Genomic DNA, 22363 nt, shown 5'->3' on the forward strand with positions numbered 1-22363 from the left:
ACAGAAGACATAAGAAAATCCTGTAAAATTTGCAGTAAGCAGAGGCTACTGTACAGGAGCCTGCTGACCCTTAGTTTTCATTTTAATAAGTCTTCTAGCCTCTCTTTCAAAGACAGGAGACTGTTTTGGTTTACATTCTCTTCCTATGTGAAAGGTTTTCTTCCTTGCAGCCTCAACATAGGGAAAGTTGCCTATAAACAAACAAATCTGTGTGATGTTCTTGTTTTATTTCAGTTTCATTTAAGCCTGTTGCCAACTGCCTTAGACTTGATCTATATGGGCAAATTTTTCCACTATAACCTAAGATGTGAATTTAAACCAATATAATTGTACTAGGACACACTGTATGGATACTTACTGTGATAAGAGTGCTTTGGGGGTTAGTGTATTTTGCTTGGAAAGGGGTCTAAGCTAAACTAAAAACTACCACCAAAGGGAGGGATTCACATGGAGGGATTATACTGGCATAAGTATAACTCAAAGTTCTTCATGAAGCCTGTACCTTAAACTAAACTTTAAAAAGCCACTCAAACCAATTCAACTATTTAAATTGACCCCTAAGATTATAATGGTGTAACATGTCTCTGTAAGATTCCACACTCAGTTTCCACTGACTTCAGCAATTCACACAATCAAGCCCAAATTCTAAAGATGTGTTTATTCAGGTTCTAGTGGAATCCAAATCCAGAGATAGGATTGGCACAGATATTTAGTGTAATAAGACAGCCTTTCATATGTAGGCCCACGGTTAAGGATGTGCCCAAGTCAGTGGTAACTCATGTTCCCAAACAACTGTTAAATCAGTTCTGCTCCCAACGGGATCTTCAGCAGACACAGGCAGGCTTGCTTTGTGATGCCCACCCATATTGTTCCCATCTTAAGTTGCAGTGCTTAACTCATCCTTAATCACTAAAATAATTTCAAGAGAACACACACCACACAGCTCTCATGCTACTAAGCAAACCCAATGGTGAAACAAGCATCAAACGATTAAACAGTTGACACTAAGAAAACTTGACAGATTCCATAATATTGTTCTTGGGTGGGAGGAGGGGGTGACTATAAAAGGACATCACCACATACCTAGAAAATGCTGTACTGTCATTTGCTCAATGTTAAGAGACCTGCACATAAGCATTCTTCAGTGAGATCTGTATGTGTGACCTGGAATAAAGCCCAGTTATAGCAGATCTAAGTGCCAATCACTACCTAGTTTATAAACTTCTTAAAACAGACTAAGTCAAAAACTCCCCAGCTCATGCTGCCCAGCGCTAATGAGAAGAACCCTGCAGGGTCAGGATACTCTGTTTCCTTTATTTCATCAAATTTTCTCACTTAGCTACTAGTAAACTTGCCATCCTCAACATCTTGTCCCAGATCTTGAACTTTCATTTCTATTAAGTTGACAGGGTTGACTGATTTTTTCATCTCTGTGGATACTGCTATATTGGCATGTTGGTAAACTGCACTGAGAAGAAAGTAAAGGAAAAGGAATCCACTTCCGTCTCTGGTAAGGTGTGTATTCAGAATTAAAAATAAAGCCCAGCTGATTGTCATGATTGGCCAGAACAGCTTCCCTCGGTGAAAGGGACTATAAACTGCATAAACTATAAAATGCAATGTGCCTGCATTTTGTAGGGCAATTCCCTTCTTCCACATTTTTGGTACCTAACACTCAATGCCTTAAGTCAGTTCAGCACATACTTTTGGCAAAAGCAGCGCGTGTTGCAGTTGTGGACATCTGCATTCCGACAGGTATTTTAACTTTTTTTTTTTTTTTAAATTGCACCACTGTAGCTGACAGTAAAACCAAGATGATACTAAATGCCTCTTTGTCACTGATGCAAGTTCAAAGTAACTGCTTCTTTTACACTACTGTAATTCCAGTCAGGACTTGGCCCTTAATTGGGGCAAAGACACATGATCTCAACCAAGACCCCGCCCTCCAAAATAGCCAAAGTTACTGAACCATGCTCCACAGGAATCACTGGATAAAGTTTAATTTTACTGATATTTTCACAGTCGAGTCAATACATCTTCAGAACATCTAAATGAGCTATATGTTTTTTGAAAACAAGAGTGGAAAATATTTTAGTTGAAAGCTGAGAGCTCGTATACAGAGTTCCAAGCCAAAATTAATGATTATGACAGAGGATTCCTCTTCTCCTCTTGGTTTAGCAGGGAAAATGGTGCTGCACTGAGAACAGGTGACTTGAAAAACACCCAGACCTTTGGAAAACAGCCACAAAATACGGACTTCAGATAGATGTTTATTAGAGGAAACTGGCCATTACAAAAAGGACCAATAAAAACATACAATTCATATGCATAGTTTTCAATACACTGCAAACTACAAGAGAGAACACTTTAAATACACTTACAACACCCACCTGATATTTTGACACACATGTAGTTCATTTCTAGGATCACATGCTGTCTGATCAGCAAGTACAGGAGCTCCTTGAAGAGGACAGCAGTCTAAACAATGTTATTTTTGCATCATTTTACTAGCTGTCATTTGTCCCTTTTTAATAGTGCCAATGTATTCCAAGACAAAAGGCCTTTTTCTTCCAAAATATAGATTGAATACATTGTTGTAGCAGTTAATGCTTAACTTGAGAATTCTTGCAGCAACTGTTTAACCTGCACCATTAATGTATCCACAATGTTCTCCCAGATCTCTTCCTTTGTAGTCTGAATTCTCATGATTGATTTAGAACAACAAATAAAAATACAAGCTCTAGTAAAAAGAAATTTGGGATTGTGCCAATGATCTCATTTTCCTGCTCTCAAATTCTTATGGTTCATTATTCCTCATTGAACATTTCAGCTTCTAAACAAATGTTTATCTAGTCAGGGCATCAACAAGACCTATCACTTTCATAGGTATGAGGGCAGCAATTCAGGAATTTAAACTGAAGTACCCCTATAAATGAAGTGTCTGTGCAAATCTTGTATAAACATTAGAGAATCTTGCCATACTTGCCACAGTCACTTTTCATTAGGCTTCACAGCAAACACTACCTTAAAACTTCAATGAACTTAATTACCTGTCCTTAACCACCTATCAGTGGTAGAAAGCTGCATTTTCTCACCACAAACAGTCAGGGATCCTTAATTTGAACATGTACGCAAGCTGCCTGGGGCAAAAAAATTGGTACCTATATAGTGCTTTCCATGTTAGATAGTCTATATTCACCTATTCCAGGAGTCTCAAACGATCATGAGGGCCACATGAGGTCTAGTTCATTGGCCTGAGGGCTGCATCACTGACACACATCCCCTCGCTGCCTCCAGCCCTACCCCCATTCCACCCCTTCCCTGCCCCCATTCCAACCCCTTTCCTTAAGTCCCCGCCCCCTCCCTGCCCTCAGAGGGTGCATAAGGGATGTGGCGGGGGCTCAGAGCAGGGAGTTGAGGTTCAGCAGAGGGCTGCGGTGCAGGCAGGTGGCTCAGGGTGCAGAAGGGGTGTGGGATGCAGCGGTGGGCTCAGGGCACAGGGTTGAGCTGCAGCCAGGGAGGTCAGGGCAGAGGGTTGGGGGGGGCAGGGTGCAGGAGGACTTTGGGCTCTGGGGCCAGGGCAGGCTGCTGGCCCTGCCCCACTCTGCTCTAGGAAGTAGCTGGAACCATGCCCCTGTGGCCTCGGGGGGGGGGGGGGGGAGAGGATTGGGGAATGCAGGGCTCTGCTGACTGGTTGCCGCACCTCCAGGTACCTCCCCCAAAGCTCCCATTGGCCATGGTTATCTGTTCCCAGCCAATGGGAGCTGCAGGGGGGAGAGGGAGGAGTGCCTGACAGCCAGGGCAAAACACAGACGGAGCCCTATGCTCCCCCCGCCCCCTTGGCTGCAGGGACAATGCCAGCCGCTTCAGGGAGTGGCGTGGGGCTCGAGGGGGGCTGTAGTTTGCCCACCCCTGGCCTGGAGGTAGGTCAAGGGGGGGAGGAGAAAAGAGGAGCCACTTGGCAGGCCACAGGAAATAGCCCTGTGGGCCGCTGCGTGTTTGAGACCCCTGCATTATTCCCATTCTACAGATGGTGAAACTGAGGCACAGAAGTGAAGTGACTTGTCAAAGGCCACAGAGTAAATCAGTGGCAGACCAAGTCCTTAATTCCAACTAATGTTCATTGCTCCAGGCCATACTACCTCTAGACAGCTAAAAATGTGTTCCTAGCTCTTCTTGCATTGTTCTTTAGATCTTATCCTGGTTTCAGCTGCTTCCCATTCACTTCACACTCCGTTCTGGGAATATAAGATGAGACAATGTTAAGGAAAGTTAAGAGTACAGGCTTCTTGCTGCTTACATACCATTCTCTGTTATCAGCTTGCACCTCAACAATGTTCTTTCATTACTTCTTAAAAAAGACATTTGCTATTAAGATTTGGAAAATATATAGCAAAACCACCACAAACAACTGAGAAAAGATATTAGCCAAGCACAAGATGTACTTGGCATCGAAGTCTTCCCATGTTAGTACATTACAGAGGTTTTAAGTTTGATTCATTACCATTAACATTCACAATATTGGCTTCCACTTTTAGTGTAGACTCCAATTATTTGTAGTGCTGCTAAACCAAGCTCTCAAAAGAACGAACTGGAAATAATTAAACAAACTAAATAACAGAAGGATATAGCAATTATAGAAAGGACACACAAGGAAGAAGAGATGAGATGTTTTAGATTATATTCACAACAGGTAAGGCAGTTCTAAAGGACAGTGATAAAGGAAGACCATCCTAGACAGAAAAATCTGTTAAGACCCATGATCCATCAAGGCAAAGGAGGCTGGTGTTGGATGAGCAGATACAGTCTGATATACAACTCTCAGTAAATAACATGGATGGATGAAGCCTCACAGCCAACTTTTGCCAGGAAATCACTTTGTTCCTCTAAAGATGTGAATATGATATTCTGTAGCGAATGCCTCCCTTCCACAGCAGATTTTATTAGGTTATTAGTAATGAAAACACTGGTCTCTCAAAGGCAATATCTGGTACAGTAGAACCTCAGAGTTACAAATACCAGAGTTATGAACTGGCCAGTCAACCACACACCTCACTTGGGACCAGAGCAGTGGCGGGGGGTGGGGTGGGGGGAAGACAGGAGGGGAGGAAAATACAGGACAGTACTATGTTAAACTACTAAAAAAATAAAGGGAAAGCAACATTTTTCTTCTGCATGGTAGTTTCAAAACTGGATTAAGTCATTGTTCAGCTGTAAACTTTTGAAAGAACTACCATAATGTTTTGTTCAGAGTTATGAACATTTCAGAGTTACGAATAACCTCAATTTCTAAGGTATTCGTAACTGAGGTTCTACTGTACTGCAAACTGGCAGACCTTATGTATGTGGGGTCTTTGGGTTGTACAGACAAGCCAAAATTGGAGTTGAAAAGAGAAAATATTTGTTTTGTATCTGATTAATTAGGCATTATCTTGAAATGGTTTAGTATGAAGAACTAGGAAAAACACCCAACGCTTTAAATTGAGCCAGATACTAACAGTGTGCTTAAAAAAACAGCCAACCAACCAGCTCCATTTTCCAAGTAGGAATCAGAAAGGTAGAGGTCTGGGAATGGTGTACAGACTACTTACTGCTTGTGTTCTTCCTGCTGTACAATGGAAATCTCATGTGAGACCACTAAAAGATCAGCTATAGAACAGATTGTTACTTTGCTTACTGTCCCTTACTGTTTCATTGTGTCCTTGCACTCCTGTCAATTTGTCCGTACCCATTTGCTGTCTTCTACTTCAATAGTAAGCTCTTTGGACCATTTCTGTTCTGTGTTTGTACAGCATCAGTCAAGTGGGGCCCAGGGCCAGGAGTGGGACTAAGCACTAAGACAATACCAATAAAAAGCAATCTAAATCTTGGACTCAGTAAGCACTCTCTCTCCTAACACTTCTGCAAACAGAATGCATGGTATTGTACAACACTTCTTGCAGGCCTTGTAGGCAGAAGGAATTTTATGAAGCTGCACTGGTGGGAGCCCTACTGTAGATGGGTCTGGTGGCATCAGACACTACAGTTGGACTAAAACATTTGTAGCTAATTCTCCTATTGTCCATAAGGCCTTCAGGTCCCAACTGAGCCCGACAGAACCACAGGAGGCTGAAGGGGACATGAGCTGCAGAGGATTACTCAGTACTGTGGAAGGGATTTTCAGTGACGAGCACTATCCATGACACTAAAATTAAAGACAGCAGGTAACATCATATGTAACAGTGTTCCACTGAGTTTACTGACAAAACATCTTGTAGCTAGTCAGGATAATCACAAGGGGTGAATGGGCAAAAAGGGTCACCAATTCTACAGAAATTATGAATTTTAAGATTCCTCAAGAACTACCTGGCGGCTGTGATTCACAACGTGGGGTCGTTTCTCTGCAAGATGAAGGCAACCAGAGAAAACTTCAAGGTGTGGAACTTAGGGGGAAGTATGAGCTTGCCAAGTCATACAATTCCTTTCCACTACGCCACTCTGCATCTGCTGTGCTCCTCCCTTGGGGAAAAAGCAATGGCCAATGGGTTTGCATAATCACAGATCCACTAGTGCTGCCTCATTCTTCCCATCTGCACACAACGAAGAGCAAAGATGTAATCCAGACGGAACAAGGGATTCAGAATTTGCAAACAGACCTGCTCCCACAGAAAGCTGTGTAACGTAAGGGAGGTATTATGGATCTAACAGTTGTGAAGCGACCGGTTTATGAAATGTACTGACAGGGATAAGGATTTTGGAGTTCACTTTACCAACAACAGCAGTGTGTGTGATGGTTCATTGTTTAATTGGAGAAAAAACAGGAACAGAAGGGGTATTATAAACAAAGGAAACTATTTATTTAGTATCAAAGTGCTGTGTGGTCTCCACAGAGATGTATACATATTTGAAGAAAGTCTTCTAAATGACCTTATTTTGGTGACAGGAAGCTACATAGGAGGACAGGGGGATTCTTCTTGCTTAGTGTAAGTACTACCTATATCGCAGATATAGATTTGAATGAGGATACATCTGAATTAAATGTAAGCAGAACATGTGGATCTCTTTGCAATTGAAAACAAGATCAGATTTGGAATTTTGCTAGCAAAATCCACCATATCATGGTTCTAGGAAAAAGAAGAATTCCTTGGAAGCTAACAGTACCTCTGGATATAAATGGAACCAGATGCTTAACTATGTATTCATGAGTATGTACCACCATGTAAACCTTACAATTCTGGAATAAGAAAGATGTTTCCTGCAAGATAAGTGGCAGGGGCCTCAGGGGAGGGGTTTACCTTCTCTTCGAGCATGGATCATGCCTCAGAAACAGGTAGATGTATTCCCTAAAATGAAAGGGTGGGCCACCTGTGCACCTTGATGGTTTTTATCCTCATTTGCTTCTATGCTTATTCAGTTTTTTTGGTAAGTGAGAGTTGCAAAGAAAGTTCCTATCACAAGCAGGAAGTAAGTTCTTCAGAACCGCAGGCCTTTAGTTTGCTTTACAAGGTGTAAGAGAGCAGGTTACAAACAAATGGGGGTGATTAAGTAATCGTCTGGAAACAGAATGTATTCCTAGCCACTTTGTATCCAAAAAAATTAAGTCAAACTGAAAAACAGAACATGAGCAGAGGTTTAATCCAGAAAATAAGGGCCTCAAAAAATACAAAAAAGAGAGGCTAAAAGATCAACACACAAGAAAATCCAAGTACGCATACTGTCAGAACCACATTAGATCTGGAGAGAAAAACAAAGGGAATCACAGGAAACACTTTGTTCTGAAGTTCCAGCAGAACTCTACCCACTCCCTTCACTGCTGGCACGTACGTAAGATTCAGCTGATACAGGTCAGTGCACTTGATCTGTCGAACAGTTTATTAGACTTTCACCTGGAAAACTGACTAAACATCAAGCCAACAGAGCCCAAGGTGGCAAAACTCCTGCCCTTTTAATGGATGTTCATGCTAAAGGGGAAAGTAGCACTAAGATCTCACCTTCCAAGGGCCTGCCCATGTAATAGTGTCTTCGCTATTCAGGAGGTTTAAAGCTAGAGTGCTGCACAGGCAGGAGGCTTTACTTCAAGCATGCAAGTCTCAGGGAAGCAGTCATGAACAAGGAGAGAGCCAGTTATTCCCCGATGTCTGCTTTCCCTCTCACAATCCTAATCAGAGTCTTCCTCAGTCACTTAATTCTCTACTTAGCTGACAAGGGTGGTAGGGTTTTTACTCTACCTTGCCTTCTCCTTCCTTCCATCCCCTCCTGCAAGGCATCAGTCACTTGCACAAGTACTGCAGTATTACTGGGAGTGAGCTCCCCAATGATACACTATAAGTGCGCTCTGAGGCCTGGTCTACACTATGATTTTAGGTCGAATTTAGCAGCGTTACCTAGATTTAACCCTGGACCTGTCCACATGAGGAAGCCCTTTTTTTCGACTTAAAGGGTTCTTTAAATCGATTTCTTTACTCCACCTGTGACAAGGGGATTAGCACTGAAATAGGCCTTGCCGGGTCAAATTTGGGGTAGTGTGGCCGCAATTCGACAGTATTGGCCTCCGGCTCCATTGGGACCACTCTGGACAGTGCGGTCAACTCAGATGCACTGGCCAGGTAGACAGGAAAAGGCCAGCAAACTTCTGAATTTCATTTCCTGTTTGGCCAGTGTGGCGAGCTGATCAGCCCAGGTGACCACGCAGAGCTCATCAGCATGATGTCCACATTGCCTAGCCCGTACTTTGTGAGAAGTCTATGTCCATTTCTATGTCCTCACCACTATCATCACCGTGCTGCTGTCGCCTCCTGGCCTGGTTTTGCTCTTGCAGCTTCTGGTTCTGCATATACTCCAGGATAATGTGTGTGGTGTTTACAGCGCTCATAATTGCCGCAGTGATCTGACCAGGCTCCATGATACCAGTGCTATGGCATCTGCGCTGAAAAAAGGCGCGAAACAATTGTCTGCCATTCCTCTGACAGAGGGAGGGACGACTGATGACATGGCTTACAGGGAATTAAAATCAGCAAAAGGAGTGGCTTTGCATCAAGGAGAAACACAAACAACTGTCACACAGAATGGTCTCCTCAAGGATTGAACTCAAAACCCTGGGTTTAGCAGGCTGTTGATTTCACAAAACAAAATTGGGTCAATTTCTTGTTTTGATCCACTTCATCTATCTTTTACATCTTAGGCTGGCAGCAGACAGTGCAGTATGACTGCTAGCCATCATCATCTCCTGGGTGCTTATTAGACGATGGGAATGATCTGTCTGAGTCACTCCCATGTCTGCCCAGGTGCTCCTGACCGACCTCACCGAGGTTGGCTAAAAGAGCACCCAGGAATACGACGACGACGGCTACCAATCGTAATGCACCATTTGTTGTCAAAAGACAATGAGCTGCTGCTGTGTAGCAATGCAGTCCCATATCTGCCAGCACCCAGGAGACATACGGTGACGGTGAACTAAGTGGGCTCCATGCTTGCTGTAGTATAGCATCTGCACAGGTACTCCAGGAAAAAAGGCACGAAACAATTGTCTGCTGTTGCTTTCATGAAGTGAGGGAGGGAGGGGGGGCCTGACATGTACCCAGAACCACACGTGACACTGTTTTTGCCCCATCAGGCATTAGGATCTCAACTCAGAATTCCAATGGCAGAGGAGACTGGGAACTGTGGGATAGATATGCACAATGCAATACTCCGGAAGTCAATGCTAGCCTCGGTACTGTGGATGCAGTCTGTCGACTTAAGGCACTTAGAGCATTTTGTGTGGGGACACGCACAATCGACTGTATATAAAAACGATTTCTAAAACCCCGACTTCTATAAATTTGACCTAATTTCATAGTGTAGACATACCCTGAGGTTCCCAGTCATCACTTTAGGTATCAATAAAGGGAATTAAGCAAAAATGATCCACAATAGCAGAAATATTTCCCCCGTTTCCTACCACAGAAAGTTGTTTAAGGCTGAACCCTGCCCAAGAAATAAGTGTGAACTGTCTTAAAAAGATTAGCTAAATGCTGAAGATGCTTCTGTGAGCTAGAGAATTAGTTTCCTACATTTGTTAACAGAATTAGTTCTAATGCATTAGTAAATGGGAGCTTAAATTTTTCTGACAAAGCAAGGACTGTAGGCCACAAACTGTGGTTAGGCTCCTAGATAATAGAAATCCAGACAACCTAGAAAGTTAAAAAGGAGAAAGATTTTTAAAATGAATGTAACAATATTCAAAATAGTAAACAGAAGATGCATACAACTTCCTCTACCTTTCATTTATCCTTCCACTAGGAACTGGTTTTCAAAGTGGAAGGATATATTGCATAAACCCTCTAACCCACCAAAGGTAAAACTGTTTAATTATAAATATTGTGAGTCATGTTCTACTAGCAATTAGCCACTTTAGAGTGCAAATCAGTCTGCTATTGGTGCACTTGTTGGGTGGCAGAAGGCATTCAGCCAAACAGCACATCCTGTCAGTTTACTGCTACAACATAGCATTGGAACATCAGGATGTCCTAAATTAATGTGCAACAAAGCTCAATTGTTATACAAACCTTGAGAAATTAAGGCAAAATGTATGAAATTAATTATCACAAATTAAACCTTCTACCTCAGGCTATTTCAAATAAAGAGTTACTGGACCAAAAAGTTAAGCCTGGTGTAAGCAGAGATTCACTGCAGCCACTTCCCTGTTTAATTTTTCTCGTTGAATGTACTGCAGAGCACAACACTAACAAAATTTAAACATTTGTGCTTTACTAAACACCCCTCCTCCCCCCAAAAGACACTGGCTTAAACATGTTATGTCAAATATTTTAGAAAGCATAAAGCAGATGAAAACTATACCCATTTTGGAAGCCTGCTTAAATTGTTTGTGACATTACCAACCATATTTCTGCCTCTGCATCTCAGTGTTTTTCCCATAATGGTGTTACATTATTCAAATGAAACATGCAAATTGATTGTAAAATATTTTAGAAGTTCTTCCAATATAAACTCAAAGCTTATCCAAGATGCAATTCAACTGATCTAGCCTGATTTTAAATGGTGAATGTACTGACACGGAGATGAACAGAACAATTATTTAGATGAGATGATTCAAGCATGCCTAAAAACAGTAATAGGGAGGAAATACCAACACCACACAAAACTACGCTGCAATTTGAGCCCAATTTGCGCTTCGGAAGCATGAGAATGAGAAACTCTTACTTACCATACACCTAGATTTGTAGCATCTGATGAATATCCTAAGGGAGAGAGACTAAAATGTATCAGTAAACACGGAAGAGAAGACATTTTAAAAACAGACACTACAAAAGTGTCATGAATAAAATTAAAAATATGGATGCAGTTTGAAGATTAATTTGACTGGTGTTTCTCAGTGAAACAGGATATTAGTTAACCATTTCCAAAGCATCTGCTCATTTAATAAGTCATTAACATGGCCATCCCCACTAGTCATGGAAAAAGTTATTTTATATTAGGACATAATATAACCAAAAGGCTTTCACGTCTCCTTTTCTTACACCAGCATCTGCATTCTTCCAGAAAGGAGCAAAACAGCATTCAGCTCATTGACTGAGCTGTGATTAGGGCATAATTTAATATCACAGGGAAGCAAAGGGACCATAAGCACTGGTATCACACCACTTTTGCAGATATTTACGTCATTGTCCAGTATACCACAATTGAAATGTAGTCTAAGTATCCAGGTGCCTTTGGCACTACAGTTCAGTCCCTTATTAGTATAATTTGGAGCTAAAGATCTCATAGTCCTTTCCTCCCAAAGAGCTCCCTTTGACTGACCAATACCATCAAAGGCTCTATGCTTTCAAAGCAAAGCATGCCCCCCTACACTAAGCCACAGCAAACAGACTTGTTGCAAGAAGGTCCCTGCAAGGGGGAGGGAATACAGAAGCTTTCCCATCAGTCAGCACATCTATAGCTGGAATCCTTGCATACTCCCTTCGATGAGAGTGACCAGTGGATCCATGTAATTGCAGATCCAGACCCCATTCCTGGCCTGACTCTCTTTTGGTGTCACAGAATTCCCCATACTCCATGGTACATATCATCCCATGCAAAGACACTAGGAATCCATTTCAAATGGAACACTGAATCCACTGTCATCAAGGTATTCCATGCTGCAGAAAAGATTTGCCCCTTAAAAACTGTAAAAGTCACAAGTAAAACCAATCTGGAGGTTGACCTTATCCTCTAATAGACTCCATTTGTGAGCATCAGTTCTCCCCCTTGTCTCTCAGTGCTAGCAGTCAGTATTACCTGGCTTCAGCTGATTTATCCAAAAGGAAAAAGGCATTTTTGTTCTTTGCTATTATGGACTATGTATTCTTATTCCTTACCCTAGCCTATTCATTCCCCGCTGACTGCTGTGATTTCAACAACAAACCTCTGGTGTGAAAGACAGAATTGGTTTAGGATACTGAAGCAGAAGTACGACATTAGAAAGGCTGTGTGGCTGTTTCATGTTCCCAGTGGATCGACTATATTCACACTGTCTGGTCTCCTTCCTCTGAACAATGGGCCACCCACTAAACCATTAATTCAATTTACTCTGAAGGGAATAGGTGTTCAATCTTTAATATTTGCAGCCTAACACTTCTCTGATATACAGTATGTCCCACAGAGCAACCATTCACTAGCTCTAGGGAAATGAACTAGATGATCTCGTAGTTTTTTGTTTTTTTTTAAAATAATCTCTAACTTTTGTTATACTCTCCTGGTTTTAACACAACTCTAGTAGAGACTTGTTAATCAAGAGCATTTGTAATTGTTTTTTGAATGAGGCATTACTCAGTGTGCTTATACAGAAATTATGTAAGTTTTATAGGGTTGCTTGCCTCTGGGCTCTTCATATAGTGCTCTGAAGCCTTCAATAAGTTATCAAGCATTAATAACTTGAAGTATCCTTTTGAGTCATGCCATCTGCAATGATTGCTAATTCAGAATTACTACACAGCCACAACCCTCACTGGTAATTCTGACAGCTATTCTGTCATCAATATTTAGTTGAGAATTGGTCCTGCTTTGAGCAGGGGGTTGGACTAGATGACCTCCTGAGGTCCCTTCCAACCCTGATATTCTATGATTCAAGAGCAAAACTCCAGTCATCAGAACTCAGGGATGAATCTATTGCCTTATTCAGTTTTCTGTGTCCAGTTTGTTGTATGATATCATACAATTTTAATATGAAGTCATACAAAATGACTTTTTGCTCTCCTAAGACTTAAATTTATTCATGGTCAGACGCTTGGTTAGAGATTTGAGATGGCAAAAAGGTAGTACATACACTTCACGCCAGTAAAATGCCTCACTGTTGGCAGGTGAAGGAATTAAGACATCAGATTAAACTAAAGCAGTAGGCATACAGATACATCATTTATATGCTCCCACTCTGTTGGTTGCCATGGTTACAAGCAGTTTCTTCTGTCACACTTTTGAAAAGTCAGATTTCAGTCAGGAAATAGGATATTTTTTATTAGCTAACAGATTTTTGCCATGTTTGTATACCCCCTCAGCAACCTGACCTGTAATCTTTATTTACAAAGATCCATTCATTCCAATGGGACAAACTAATGCAAATAAGACTTGTAGTTATAGGCCCAATGAAAGAGGGCAGGGCTGAGATGATACTATCCACACTTTAATAGTTTATGTGCATAACCTATCTCAGTTACCTTCTTAAAATCTAAGATGTGAGCTCAGCCATGCCCTACTTCCCCTGACCAATAAATCACTACTGCCACCTCATCCTATTCCTCAACATCTGCATTTTGGAAAGTTGATATGTAGGGAAGACAGGCCTGGGTCTTAGCACCTACTGGAGGCAAACTTTCACAAGGTGAGAACAGACCAAGATTTCAATTTACATTAGTGATACTTCACTTTGATACCACCATGCTCTGTCTTTCCGACAAACTCCTGGAACCTACTACTGATACCAATGACACTCCAGGACACAGGGACCAGCTATGCCATTTCAAATTTTCATTTTTATTAAAATAAGTCATTTTAGAAGAAGATTTTAATAGTCTGATTTAGACATGTCTAAAGTAAAAATATCAAACTTTTAGTCAGGCCTGCTACTGTGGTTTATTGTACCTAAACTTTTGGGATGGAGTACCAACGCATTAGCACAGCATCAGGAAATCCAGAGTTTTCATGCATACTTTCACTATCTTCCTGGAGGCCATTCCAGGAAAGCTCAGATCAGATAAGCAGGTTGCTCTGTAAAACAATAGGCTGTGTTTCCCTAATGTCCATCTGGACATGCTGAATTAAGAGAAGGCTATCATGTTGCCATGGTCACATAAATCATGAGACTGTGATTCAGTTTGGACTACACCCTAGAATCCTCCAATCTGTTGCTACATTTCCTCCTTCAGGACTACACTAAAAGGTAAGTACCAGAAAAAGTCCAAGTATATGAGGATGGAATTCTCAGTCTTTAGCCTTACCACTTTGGGCACTGCATGACTTGGCTGCAGCATTTTCAAGTAAGCAGACCACACATCCCCCTTTCTACACATACTGTCCCCTCAATTTGCCTGTTTTGAAAGGGTCTATCAGTGGCTTTACTTTGAAAATAAGGGATGCTTTATATATCACCTCTAGCATGCTCCATTAGTTCTCTGTTGCCCTCTAGTGGCTCTGACAATAACAGCATTAAAGAAACTGCTAAACAAAATACAATGCAATCAGATTATACATTATGCTTGACTCGACAAATGCTTAAGTGTTTTGCTGAATATGGATAAGCTTAATCACATTCCTGAAGGTAAGCATGTACTTAAGTGCTTTGCTGAATCAGCACCTACATAATGAACACCCAATATGGCACGTATGGGGTGCACATGACCAAGAGTATAACACTAAGAAAAAATGCACCAAAACCAGTCCCTTTGGAACAAATCTTAGCAGTATTCTAACAGTGCCCCTAGCAGGAAGCTTCGTAGCCACGCCATATATAATTGGTAAAGTGTATTTCAATTCAAGTTTTGGTTTTTAGAGGGTACTTGAGTCTCCTATTGGCAGCCATCATCTATTGAAAGAGGATGTGTGTTATCAAATGGAATCTAATTTCAAAACTCTCATGCTGTTATAATACCAACACTACCACTCTTGCTTTTTTAACAATGCTTTCATCAGTAGATCTCAAGGCACTTTAGAAACGAGTGCAAGTATCATTACCTCTATTTTAGATGTGAGGAACTGAGGCAGAAATGGAAAGTAACTTGCCAGTTTAAGGTTCAGAAAAAATACTTTTGTAAATAGCTGATTTTTAGAGCTGTCAATTAATTGCAGTTCTCACACAATTAACTGCAAAAAATTATTGGCAGTTTTAATTGCCTTGTTAAATAAGAGACTACCAATTGAAATGTATTTAATATTTTGCATGTTTTTCTACACTTTCAAACAAACATTGATGTCAGTTACAACACAGAATACAAAGTGTACAGTGCTCATTTTTATGACAAATATTTGCACTATAAAAATGATAAAAGAAATTGTATTTTTTAATTCACCTCATATAAGTGCAGTAGTGTGATCTCTTTATCATGAAAGTGCGACTTACAAATGTAGATTGTTTTTGTTACATAACTGCGCTCAAAAACAAAACAATTAAAAAATTTAGAGCCTACAGGTCCACTCAGTCCTACTTCTAGGTCAGCCAATCGCTAAAACCAACAAGTTTGTTTACATTTACAGGAGATAATGTTACCCACGTCTCACTTTCAGGTGACATTGTAAATAAGAACAGGTGTTCGAATAGCACTTTTTGTAGCCGGCATTACATGTCAGATTACTAAACATTTGTATGCCCCTTCATGCTTTGGCCACCATTCCAGAGGACATGCTTCCATGCTGATTACACTTGTTAAAAAAATAATACATTAATGAAATTTGTGACTGAACTCCTTGGGGGAGAATTGTATGTCCTCTGCTCTGTGTTTTACCTGCATACTACCATATATTTCTTGTTATAACAGTCTTGGATGATGACTCAGCATGTTGTTCGTTTAAGAACAGTAGTAGTCGTCCTTTCCCCTCTGGGTCAAAAGGAGGCCATACCGCCTTACTATGCCATCGGGATCGCCACCTAGTATCTGGGGGAACTAGCAAATAGGCGTTAGCGGCCCAGCCAGTCCCACTGGGCTAAATCCTCAATAGTCAACGGGTTCCGGTCCTTAGGCATAGACAGGACCTTCCAGGAGTCCATATGCCCAGAGCAGAGCAGCCAAAAGCCTTTAGTCCCTGAGCCCTTTAAACAAGGATTGAGCAAACACAGTAGTCTATGGATTCTGGGCCCTTTAAGCAGGAGCACAACAAACCCAGGAGTCAATCAGCTCTGAGGCTTTAGGCACAGGCAGAACAAACCCAGCAGTCAATTAGCTCTGAGCTCTAGATACAGAGGCAGAGTGAACATCCAGGAGTCAATGAGGCTTTGGGTCCTTAGTCAAGGACAGAGCAAACCCAGTAGTCAATAAGCTCTGGGCTTTTGATGTAGGGACAGAGCAAAAGCTCCAGGGGTCAGACGTCCTAGCTCTGGCAGATGACCAACAAATGCAGGCCTCTGGACTTGGCAAGGGGAGGCTGCCACTCCAGGGGTGAGGTGGCAGGTGGGATCTGGGCCTGCTCACCCTAGTCCACCGGACCCCAACCCAAGGACTTAACAGTGGTGGAGTGGTCTGCCACTAGGTCAGTGGGGATTCCAGTTGCAACATGGGCAGAGCTACAGCCAGACTGAGGTTGTCTGTCCCTGGGCCTCTTCCTCCCTTTGGGGTATACCTGGATTACCAGAGAGTCCTCAGTCTCTTCTAGGTAGGTGGCGAGCAGCAGCCCCGTGGCAGATGCAAGTTTTCTGGCAAGCAGGGTGCCACTGGGCGCAGCAGCAGAGTCAGGAACCAGGAACGAGCAGGGTTCATCTGCCTCCCTCGGTGTCTCAGCTCCAGCAGAGCTGGAGGCCCTGCCCTTTATACTTCCTGTCCCTGTTACACAATTCCAGTGGGAAGGGCGAGGCAGGCCTGGCTCCACCTATAGTTCCCCCACCTCTGGCTCGGAGGGAGGCCACATTGCCTCACTACAGAACACTTTCACTGCAGATATGACAAAATGCAAAGAAGATACCAATATGAGATTTCTAAAGATAGCTACAGCACTCAAACCAAGGTTTAAGAAGCTGAATTGCCTTCCAAAATCTGAAAGGGACAAGGTGTGGAGCATAGTTTCAGAAGTCTTAAAAAGAGCAACACTCCAATGCGGAAACTACAGAATCAGAACCATCAAAAAAGAAAATCAACCTTCTGCTGGTGGCATCTGACTTGGATGATGAAAATGAACTTTTATCGGTCCACGCTGCTTTGGATCATTATTGAGCAGAACCCATCATCAGCATGGACGTGTGTCCCCTGGAATGGTGGCCGAAGCATGAAGGGACATATGAATCTTTAGCACATCTGGCATGTAAATATCTTGTGATGTCGGCTACAACAGTGCAATCAGAATCCCTGTTCTCACTTTCAGGTGACACTGTAAACAAGAAGCAGGCAGCATATCTCCTGCAAATGTAAAAATAAATTGTTAGGGATTGGCTGAAGAAGTACGACTGAGTGGACTTGTAGGTTCTAAAGTTCTACATTGTTTTATTTTTGAATGCAGTTATTTTTTGTACATAATTCTACATTTGTAAGTTCAACTTTCATGATAAAGGGATTGCAGTACTGTACTTGTAATAAGTGACTTGAAAAATTCTTTTTTTACATTGCAAGTATTTGTAATAAAAATAAAGTGAGCACTGTACACTTTGCATTCTGTGTTGAAGTTGAAATCAATATATTTGAAAATGCAGAAAACATCCAAAAATATTTAAATAAATTGCATTTTATTACGAAAGTGTGATTAATTGCTATTATTTTCAATCACTTGATCACCCTACTGATGTTATATTCAATCATTATGAAAGCAGACTCCCATATGAAATCAAATTTTTGAGCAGTAGAGTGGCCCACCAAAGGAAAGTTCAGAAACGCCTATTAAATTAAAATCTTATTTTCAAGAATAACGTCCAGTTCTTACATAGCAAGAAGCACGTCTCTATATGGAAGTTTAAGAAGTCGTGCAAACAAAAGGTAGCTTTATTCTAGTACAATTCCATTCATTGATACTGTCTACATTCACTATGAACTGAGGAATAGAAGGAATTGGCCAACTCTGGGGTGGAACAATCATGATTCCTCTCAGTCAGAAGAATGCCTGCTGGCTCACTGTTAGAGAGAGACTGGGACAGTAAAGATGCAGTCAATTCAGTAATAAGTCAGTCCCTAAGAAACAGTAGATCTGTTTTGCTGTAAACTAACTAGTATATATTAAGATCACTCCTTCCAGTTTTTTTTCCCCGTTTAATAGAAACCCAGTTTCATTTTTTACCTCATTTGAGGCCTGACCCCCTCTTCTAGACTTCCTTATTATGTTTGTATATGAAGTGCAGACTGATTACTCTATTCAAAGTAGACAGTGCTGAAAATATTTTTATGGATATACAGTTTCAGTTATTCTTGCCAACCACCTCCAGCCAAGCCTACTGGAAGCAGACCAGACCTTCACAGATCAAGTCACTATGAGCACACGAAGTAGAACATATTTAGTGAGAACAATTCATATCATGGCCCCAGAGCACTCATGGTACTCCACTCACATTAGCTAATGGCTAGGGAATGTGAATCTGCAGGGTAGTGATAATTTCCCTCTTTGAGGACAATATTCTAAATTCTGCTTTTCCAGTAGAGCCATGATAAGTAGCTACTAATTAGGTGCGTCAATTTTATGGCAGTCCAAGTTATAGGATTTAAACAGGAATAGCAAGAACTATGTTGTTTAAAGATGGTCTGACACACTGCACCTTTCCCCTATTGCCACATCCTGCTTGTGGAAACAAAACTCCAAGATGGAGTTTACCTGTTAACTGGGTCCAAGCACACACATTCCTGATGGGTTGATCTTGCTCTTGACAGGCAGAAAACTCACCAAAACTGGAGGAATTAAAGTCTCTGGTGTCCTCTGGGGGTTTTCCTTCAACAGTTGAAAGTGATTCTATAATACAGCTCCATTAACAAAACTAATTAAATGGTCTCAATGAATTCTGCACCTTACTTTCTAGTCCAGCTGTCGTCAAAAAAAAAAAAAAAAGGAAATTTAGTCAAGTTGTAAGAGCAGGGAAATCCAAGATGAAGTCCTAATTTGTATTCCAGCACACTCCCTGATTCATAACTGGACAAAATATCTGATTTAGTTTCCTTGTCTTCAGAAGATAGATAATACAACATCTTGTGAGCTGGGTAAGACTCAATGAATGTGTTATAAAACTACTTGGAGATCTTCAAACAGAACGTGTGTGTGTGCAGGAGGGAAGCAGCAGCCAGTGCTACAGCTAGAACACTGAAATTGCACCAGAGTTTCAGTTTTAACCCCTTGCAATCTGTTGCTCATAACTTTTGGAAACTTTCACCTTCTGGAATATTTTCAGGTTTGGCGAAAGGAAATGAAAAAAACCCACGCCAAATCATCATAGATTCTTGCAACTCTTTTCTTCTCCGGAACATTTCTTAAGCTGAAATTTGGCAGTCTACCCTGCAAGCACTCTGGATTGAGACAGTGAAACTGGTTTTGATTTGCCTGATTTATGACTCTTCGAATGTCATAGGCGGTGCACCCTTTGCACAGATTTTTGACCAAGTTCAGCCTGCGGAAGGCTGCGTTGTAGAGAGTCTTAACAGTGAAAAGGGGACAGAAAATCAGAGTAGGCTAAGCCAAAGGTTCAGTTCCTCAGGACCCTGTAAGATGCACTGGAGTTGAAGAGAGCTGTTTACCTACACGCCTGCAGTATCCTGCAGTCTTGTGGACTACTTTGTTTATGAGAGTTGCCAATATGAAAAACATTTTACATTGTACTAGCACAGAATGCACATTCAGTACATAGAACAGTGACCTTTACTGGCATAAACAGGTCAGATTAGCTTCAAAGTTAATTGCACCTAAAAAAAAGTCTGCACTGCTGTTTTGAAAAGAAATGGATAGTACAGAGATGACCAAATTATTCAAATATCAATCTTTGAGCTTATCCTATAAAAAGGGTACGGTAACAAAGATACTGGACCTTTACAAGAAGAAAATTCACGTAAGCAAAATTTAAAAAGTATTTAAAATACTACATTATGTTCTTAAGATTGTAGAAGAACATTGCAAGATACACTATCATCTGAGAAATAGCAGAGTCAGTTTTAGCAAATCTGAAGCTTACTGACAAGCTATTCATTTGTGGTTCCCTCTCCCAGATGCAAACTTCAAGATTTAGTGTGCAAGCTTCTACCATCCTTCCCCAAGCACTCCAAATTCCTTTAAAATACCAGCCATCACAGCTAATTGTGTCCAGAACTGAATGAAGATAGGTAAATAGTGGGTGGCAGTGTCCAATTAAAAAGGAGAGGCAAAAAGAGGAACTTGTAGCACCTGAAAGCCAAAGCCAAAATAGAGGAGGAAATATCTTTACTTCCCAGGGGCATCACTTCAGAACTTTTTCAGTACAAACCAGCAGCAGTAGGAGCAATGAACATCACACTGGCATTTCACTCTCTTCCTTGTGCAAGGACCCTAGGTGTGGCAGTTTCAGTCTGAATCAGTACTGAGAAAAAAAAATTAATTGGCCTTATAACTACAGGCATAGCCACAAGGGGGCAGTTATGACTGTACCCTCAACATTTTCTTATCTGAGAGCTTAACACTGCCATGTTCTCTAAATAATTCCACAGAAAAGCTTACTTTAAGTTCTTTCCTGGAAGACTAAAAAGCTTAAGTGTCCTAGGAAATTACAGACATCTGAATTCAAGGAAAAATCTCTTGAATTAGGGAAAAGAGAAACAAATCCAATCGGAACAGGTAGATTTTCTGTTTCTGTATCTTCAGGGGATTAACTCAGAACCAAGTGGATCTTTGTAGCAATCCTTAAATAAAACCCAAAAACCAAATAGGGAAAGAGGAAAAGCAAAAGATTAGAGGGAACACACACTCCCAACTGCATTCTAAATTTGCCTCTGGTGAGAATTCAGTGTCTAATTTGTAATGGTAAGAACATGGGAGAAAAGACAACTTTGGAATACCACTTGTGCTGATGGGCAGCATGATAGTAGAAGAAATATTTGTATTATATACAAGCATTTCTGCAGTACTGAGCACCACAAAATGACTTCTTAGCCCTCTAAGTCAGTCTAGGTAGGCCTCTGTGATGAAATTTCTGGTCTAGGTTTTTAAAGTTGTACTGGATCAGTAAGTTCCTGGTGTAACCATGAGCATCCCAGGCTTTATTTTCTTCAGATCTGGGCTCAAGATAGGAACTCAGTATAGACTGGAGTGAAAAGAAATAAGCACAAAGATGGTCTGAATGACGACTCTCCTTGTGGAAAACCAGGAAATGGGATTTTCAGGAAGGGGTTCACAGGTCACTTATTTTGCATGCAGGAAGACTCAGGAAGCACCTTAAGCAAGAGCGTATCGTTCACAGCAGCTGCATTTTCCATCAACTACGTGCTCCACAACTGAGACAGGCTTATGTCTGAAGGATCTCACAGAGTGGCTCAAATAGGCTGACTGCCCTCTGGCTTCCTCATCCACAAGTGCAACAAGTTGCTCCAGTCTCTCAGCCATGGGTTGGACAGGTGGGAGAGCTGTTCCGGACACTAAACGTGCTCTCTCAGAACAGCTGCAAGCGCTGCAAACTATCTTTGGGACAGTTAGCAGTATTCTAATAGCATGAACAGAAAAGCCTGGGCCCCTGTACTAACTTACGGATGATGTGCCTGGGTAAATAGGAATGTCCTCAAATTCAGTCTCTGGAGTCACTGACATCAACAGATGTCCACATCACTAGCTCCACATGGAAGTGATGCCTATTACAACAACTTAACCACTTTGTGTTGAGAGAATCTCGGTTACTAAAAAATAAGACCACCCAAGTTTTTCTGGAGAGCGGATGGTTATTCTGGTTAGAACTGTCTCTTTGGGGATCCTTTGACCCTACAGAAAAACTAATGAATTTTGTGGTAACTAAGAACTCTAAATTCTGTACCTTCCCATGAGTGCTAGTTCCTACTTCTCCAAGGGGAATGTGGCCCAAGTTTCTCCTACGAAGTTCTCTTCTCAATCTGATGCTGATGGATGGGAGAGGGTCTTCTGGTGTCTGTTTAACAGAAGAACCTGACTTGGATCCAGACTTTTGCAGATGGAGAGACCATCACAAGAGACAGATATGATGGACAAGAACTATTTCAAGTGGCTGTTCTAAACTGTCCTCAAGTAACAGGTGCCCCCTTTATAGCTT

General features: G+C 41.4%; 1 long non-coding RNA gene across 1 annotated transcript in view; it reads right to left on the reverse strand.

Moving 5' to 3' along the window:
• Positions 1 to 2254: 2254 nt before the first annotated feature.
• LOC142045933 (uncharacterized) overlaps positions 2255 to 22363 on the reverse strand; it is a 39088-nt gene continuing 18979 nt past the window's right edge. Inside the window, exons 2-3 of the long non-coding RNA XR_012654857.1 lie at positions 11186 to 11219; positions 2255 to 8905 (exon numbers count right to left, since the gene is read on the reverse strand). This is a non-coding gene — a long non-coding RNA (uncharacterized LOC142045933). The remainder of the gene's footprint in view (positions 8906 to 11185; positions 11220 to 22363) is intronic.

The sequence above is a fragment of the Chelonoidis abingdonii genome, chromosome 25, assembly GCF_003597395.2.
Source record: "Chelonoidis abingdonii isolate Lonesome George chromosome 25, CheloAbing_2.0, whole genome shotgun sequence".
NCBI classification, from domain to species: Eukaryota; Metazoa; Chordata; order Testudines; family Testudinidae; genus Chelonoidis; species Chelonoidis abingdonii.